Raw genomic sequence first — 7006 nt, 5'->3', positions numbered from 1 at the left:
AGTGGAAATGCGGCTATTGTCTTGCTGAAATGTCCACCCTGGTTTCATCTTCACCCTCCTGCTAATGTAGATATTTTACTGAAGCAGCTGATGTTTATTTACAGTGAGGAAGGGCAGAGGGTTGCTAAAGAACTACTGAGAGATTTCAGCTGCTGTCTGGGCTTTCCCTGCCTTACTACACCTCCCTTTCTTCATGTGTTCAATACTTTTTTTCCAGTGCCATTTCATTTTACGACACATAACTTCATTAGTAAACTAATTAGTTTTCTTTTCTTTGCAAATATGGATTTATTTTGGTTGTTATTAACATCTGGGGAAAAAAGTCAACAGCACCTTTAGAAATATGTTTACTGATAAAAATGGTGACGTGTTCAATACTTATTTTACCCCACTGTACTTACTTTATCACGCACTGGCATAGTTTAAAGTGCTAAAGACTTTTCCTCAGACTTTGAGCTTCAGTAAACATGACTCAAGCTGCATGATTGCCAGTGAACACTTTCCCCTCCTGCGCTCTTCATCTCAGTGTAGGCAGTTTCCCTGCCAGCGACGCATTGGTGATGATTCATAGGATTCTGCTAATGGTCATTGATAGTCTATCAGCAGTGGCCTTAATTAAGGCTTAAGCATTCTCCAAGCCTTGTCACCGTAATGAATAGCTGAAAAGTAATCGCCAGAAGTAGACTTTAATTAAGCGCTCGCTCCGATATGTACTTTAATGTGTCAGGTTTGGCGTTATGGATCGTGAAATGCACAACATCAACAGGGTACAGCAGTGGTTTTGGGCTGATGCTAGTGAAGTGTTGCAGTGTGGATTCATTATCCCATTCAGAGCTGGAGGGCAGCAGAGACATTAGACGACACCAGCAGCACCATTAAACCAGGACTGTCTGTGCCGCTGTTTACTCAAGACAGACAAAAATACTGAGAGCTGTTCTCTTATGTAAAGAAAAGAGCCGTGACCTTCTGCAGGGCTGTGGTTTGAATTAAAGTGCTGGAAATGCAAAAACAGGCATTTAGACGCAACATTGGGGGGTGACAAGTGCCCTGTGAGGCTTGTTTGAGCAAGTCAACAGGGAACGCCTTTAAAATTTCCATCTCTATTAAAGCACTTGTATTACTACAGCTTGTGTCAATCGATTGTCATTTAACAAGGCAGCAAGTTATAAAAAATAAAAAACCCTGCTAGACAGTGATGGCACTCTTGTTAGATCCAGTTGGGTTGTTTTAGGGTGCTTTCACATCTGTAGTTCATTTGGTCCAGACCAAGGGCAATAAATGATATATTGTAGCATTTTCTGGCGTCTTTGGCTTGTTTTCACACCACACTGGATGTTTTAATCCAAACCAGTTGAATAGAACCAAAAATGCAGTCATGTGACTAAATCCACATCACTAATTGGCCAGATTTTCCCAGTGATGGGTTGCAGCTGGAAGGGCATCCGCTGCGTAAAACATATGCTGGATAAGTAGGCGGTTCATTCCACTGTGGCGACCCCAGATTAATAAAGGGACTAAGCCGAAAAGAAAGTGAATGAATTAATAATTGACCAGATGTTGTTAAACGTATTTCCTAAACTGCTTTTAGATTGGTCAGAATTAACATGCGGGAAAATGCCAATGGAACTCCCGCAAGTAAACAAACCGGCAGACACAAAATGTCGCTTTTGACTATTGAGGGACGACTGCGCTGGCTCATTGTATCCTTGGTCATAGTACACTATATTGTTTGTATACATTAGACAAACTTTACATTTCGAGAATGAAGTGCGGCTGTAGCTGGAAAACAATGTTTAAGGGCATTGCTAACGGCAAAGACGCATCGCACTTCACTTCAGGAGGAGGCGTGAATTCATTTAGCTAAACTGTGACTGTGTCATCTTCCGGAAATATTACCAACGATCCAACAGGTAATGTAATACCTGATGTAATAAAGTGCTGTCAACAAATATTTTTCCTCAACATCCCATAATGCACAGCACATCGGCCTACGGCAGCTGGATTAGTCTGAAAAGGTGCAGTACTTTTTGCGGTTGGGTCTGTTTTAGTTCGAATCATATTCTCACCACAAATGAACCGCTCCAGGGTTCATTTGAAAGCTTACCAAGACCACCTCTTCAAGGAGGTCTCGGTACGCTTTTTTGGGTCACTTTTGGTGCGCTCTCGAGGGCCATTGCTTAATTCACACACTGAAATGAACCGCACCAAGAGAGTAAACCTACTGTAGTGTGATTCAACCAAACTAAATAAGGCAGGTGTGAAAGCACCCTTAAGGCTGATTCATACTTCTGCGTCAAACACGGGCGTATGCTACGGCGCTGACGCATAGCCCTTCGCCGTGGCCATCGCTGTCACTGCCGTGCACCTCTCAAAAAATGTAACTACACGTCGCAACAACGCATAGGGCAAGCTCTGTGATTGGTCGGCTTGGTAACGCTGACGAGTCTGGGCGGGACCGAGAGCCCCGTGAATGGCGTTGCATGCGCCGTGGGTTACGCCGGTCACCTGACGCAGAAGTATAAATCAGGCTTTAAGGCTGATTTATACTTCTGCGTCAAACACTCCCATACAATTAAGGGGGATACCTGCTTGGTGGCATCTAAATGAGAGGCGCACATAGGGCAAGCTCTGTGATTGGTCGGCTTGGTAACGCTGACGAGTCTGGGCGGGACCGAGAGCCGTGTGAATGGCGCAAGCGATTGTTTACAAGTGTGGAGTCCCGTGAAGGAGATCCGGATGGAAAGTTTTGTTTTGTGTTTACCTCATAGTTAAAGTTGTTGCACGTCCGCCGGTTCCTGCCTCAAACTGAGCGAGTTTGAGTCACTTGTACATCCCGGAAGTGTTCAGGAAACGCAAAAAAGCAGAGAAGAAACTCGACACAGAGGAAGATTTACACCTCACTGCCAACTAGCGTTTCGGAAGTGTTAATGCAGACCAACAGAGACAGCGTGCAGAAGTATAAATGCACAGCTACGCGCGTTGCATGCGCCGTGGGTTAAGCTGGTCACTTGACGCAGAAGTATAAACCAGGCTTTAGAGGAAGATCTTGTGTTTAAGGTCAGACAACTAAGACAAAAACTTGCTTGTTTTTTCATTCATTCATTCATTCAAGGCTTAATCCCTTATTTATAAGGAGTCGCCACAGTGGAATGAAATGTCAACTATTCTGGCATATGTTTTATGCAGCGCATGCCCTTCCAACCTCAACTCAGTACTGGGAGACATCCAACACTCTCACATTCTCACACACACACACACACACACTTATACACTACGGCCAGTTATATAATTATGGTGGCTTGAGAAAGCCAACATATTCATTCATTCATTCATTGTCTTGTCAAATTAGTCCCAGAGGCAGTGGCGCAGTAGGTAGTGCTGTCGCCTCACAGCAAGAAGGTCGCTGGGTCGCTTGTTCGAACCTCGGCTCAGTGGCGTTTCTGTGTGGAGTTTGCATGTTCTACCTGCGTTCGCGTGGGTTTCCTCCGGGTGCTCTGGTTTCCCCCACAGTCCTGTACCTGACATGGCTACAGGTGAATTGAGTAGGCTAAATTGTCCGTAGGGTATGAGTGTGTGTGTGTGAATGTGTGTGTGTGGGAAACGTCCCAGAGTTGAATATACCAGTTCAACAAAATATACCAACAATATACCAACAAAAAATGCAGTCATGTGACAAAATCCACATCACTAATTGGCCAGATTTTCCCAGAGATGGGTTGCGGCTGGAAGGGCATCCGCTGCGTAAAAACTTGCTGGATAAGTTGGCGGTTCATTCCGCTTTGGTGACCCAGGATTAATAAAGGGACTAAGCCGACAAGAAAATGAATGAATGAATGCTAGTTTATACTAGAAACATGCTACCCACTGTGCCGCAGAGTCGCCTATAATATATATTATATTATATTATATTATATTATATTATATTATATTATATTATAAACATTTTAGATGCCACCAAGCAGGTATCCCCCTAACTGTATTTATTCTGCAGCAATGGGAGTGTTTTAAGGCATTCTCTCTATCCATTCAGTGCAGATATTCAGCCTGAACTCACGCAGAGCCAGAAGATCACCAGTGCAAACGTTTCACTGCAGCAGCGCTTCTTGGCATAAATGAAGTCCAGATCAATGTAATCTTTAAAACTGAAGCGGGGAGATGCTTCACCAGCAAAAGACCCAGAGCGGGATCCAGATCTCCGTCTGTTAGCATATGTGTGGATAATGGAGGAGGACACGTGCAGTTTTATCCTCCACTGCAGCATGTGAGGAGATCCACTTTACAAACTACTGGCCATTTTGGGGCTTTGAATTTGGTTATCACGAACTGTGTTATCCCTTTTAATGGGTTATTTAAATCACAGCCACAATATGTAAGCTTTTCCCTAGAATAAATAAATAAACTCTAGAACAGTGTTTTATATTTTGCAGCCCTACAACTGAAATCTAAATTATTAGCCCTTTCGTGATTTTTGTTTCCTCTTTAATCTCCCTTTTTTTTTTTTGCAAATTGAATGTATTAAGGGAAATGCTTGGTTATTTTTAAATTATTTTGTTTATAATAATAATATAATGATAATTATAATGATATAATGTTGTAATGCAACATAATATAATATATAGATGTTTTTACATAAAATATTTTAGTAAAATTATAGTAAAAGTGAAGGAAATGCCTTAAAAACATCTTTTTTTTTTTTTGCAAAATTAATGTATTAAGGGAAATGCTTGTTTTTTTATTATTTTGTTTATATAATTTTAAAAGTAATATGATTATAGAAGAGAACATTTATTGAATGGAGAAAATACCCTAAACACTCCCATACAATTAAGGGGGATACCTGCTTGGTGGCATCTAAATTTTTTTTATAATATAATATAATATAATATAATATAATATAATATAATATAATATAATATAATATAATAAAATATAATATAATATAATATAATATAATATAATATAATATAATATAATATAATATAATATAATAAATATAACATAATATAATATAATATAATATAATAAAGATAATATAATATAATATACATAAAATATTATTGTAAAATTATAGTAAAAGTGAAGGAAATTCCTTGTTTTTTATTATTTTGTTTATATAATTTTAAAAGTAATATGATTATAGAAAAGAACATTTATTAAATGGAGAAAAATACCTTAAAACATTCCAATTGCTGAAGAATAAATACAATTAGGGAGGATACTTACTTAGTGGCTTGTAACTGTTTTATAATATAATATAATATAATATAATATAATATAATATAATATAATATAATATAATATAATATAATATAATTATAGTACAAGTGAAGCAAATGCCTTAAAAGATCTTTTATTTTGCAAATTGAATGTATTAAGGGAAATGCTTGGTTGTTTCTAAATATTTTGTTTCTGTAATGCTTTTAATTAATGTCACTATTAAAACATTTATTTTGTTCATTTACTGTTCATAATGAATCTTTTTTTATTCATATACGTAATTTTATGTAAATTATTAGCATAATTTAATGCAATTGGCCTATTAAAACATTACTTAAAGAATGCAACTCATATGTTTAATATTTGAATATGAAATAAGTATTTATAATAATAATAATAAAACTATACAAAACGATATATAAGTATTAATATTATAAAACTAATCATTGTTTTAGTTATAGTGTTATTGCCAATATACATAATCCACTTAATAACACACACATTCATACTTTAAAGTAGTACAAATCTGTAAAAATGGTTAAAAATACTTTCTGTTTATTGTCTTGTTTTGTTTTATTCTTAGTTTTAAAAGCTAATTTGTGTTTTATATCCTTAAGATTGTGTCGAATAAGCTATGTTTCTATCGGTGAATGTTGCCTGCATGCTTTCCTCAAAGATTTCAGATTTTATTCTTTATGTGGAGACATCTGGTTCCTATAATCAAAACCACACACCTTTTTTCAGCTGTCTTTATGGGCGCTTCTAATAGAGGTAATGATTTATATACTCTACATACTGTATATTCTCCCCCGAACCCCAACCTTACCATTAAACCAAACAACCAACTCACCAAAAAAATGTTCCAAGGTCAGAATTTACTGCTATTGCTATACTTTTGGGGACATTTGGTGCACATAAAGCAATGAATATACAATGAATGGAATATATATATATATATATATATATATATATATATATATATATATATATATATATATATATATATATATATATATATATATACATTAAGTCATTTAGCAGATGCTTTAATCCAAAGCGACTTACAAATGAGGACAAGGAAGCAATTTACACAACTATAAGAGTAACAATGAATAAGTGCTGTAGGCAAGTTTCAGGTATGTAAAGTGTAAGAAACCAAACATTAGTAATTTTTTCAATTTTTTATTTTTTTTCTGTTATACAGTTAGCGGTGGAGCGCCAGAGGCAATTGAAGATTAGGAAGGAAAGTGGAGACTAAATAGTTGAGTTTTTAGTCGTTTCTTGAAGACAGCGAGTGACTCTGCCGTTCTGATTAGGGAGTTCATTCCACCAGATTGAATGCGAAAGTTCGGGTAAGTGATTTCTTCCCTCTTTGGGATGGAACCACGAGGCGACGTTCATTCACAGCACGCAAGTTTCTGGAGGGCACATAAATCTGCAGAAGTGAGAGCAGATAAGAAGGAGCAAAGCCAGAAGTCGCTTTGTAGGCTAACATCAGCGATATGAATTTGATGTGAGCAGCAACTGGCAGCCAGTGCAAAAGGATGAGTAGCGGAGTGACATGTGCTCTTTTAGGTTCATTAAAGACCACTCGTGCTGCTGTGTTCTGAAGCAGCTGAAGAGGTTTGATAGAGTTAGCTGGAAGCCAGGCTAGTAGAGAGTTGCAATAATCCAGTCTGGAGAGAACAAGAGCTTGAACAAGGAGTTGAGCTGCTGGTTCAGATAGGAAGGGTCGGACCTTTCTGATGTTATAGTGCGAATCTGGTATATATATATATATATATATATA

This window comes from Danio rerio, chromosome 10 (genome assembly GCF_052040795.2).
Source record: "Danio rerio strain M-AB ecotype USA chromosome 10, GRCz13ab, whole genome shotgun sequence".
Lineage (NCBI taxonomy): Eukaryota > Metazoa > Chordata > Actinopteri > Cypriniformes > Danionidae > Danio > Danio rerio.
The sequence above is the reverse complement of the archived record's forward strand: the minus strand, read 5'-3'. Positions refer to the sequence as shown.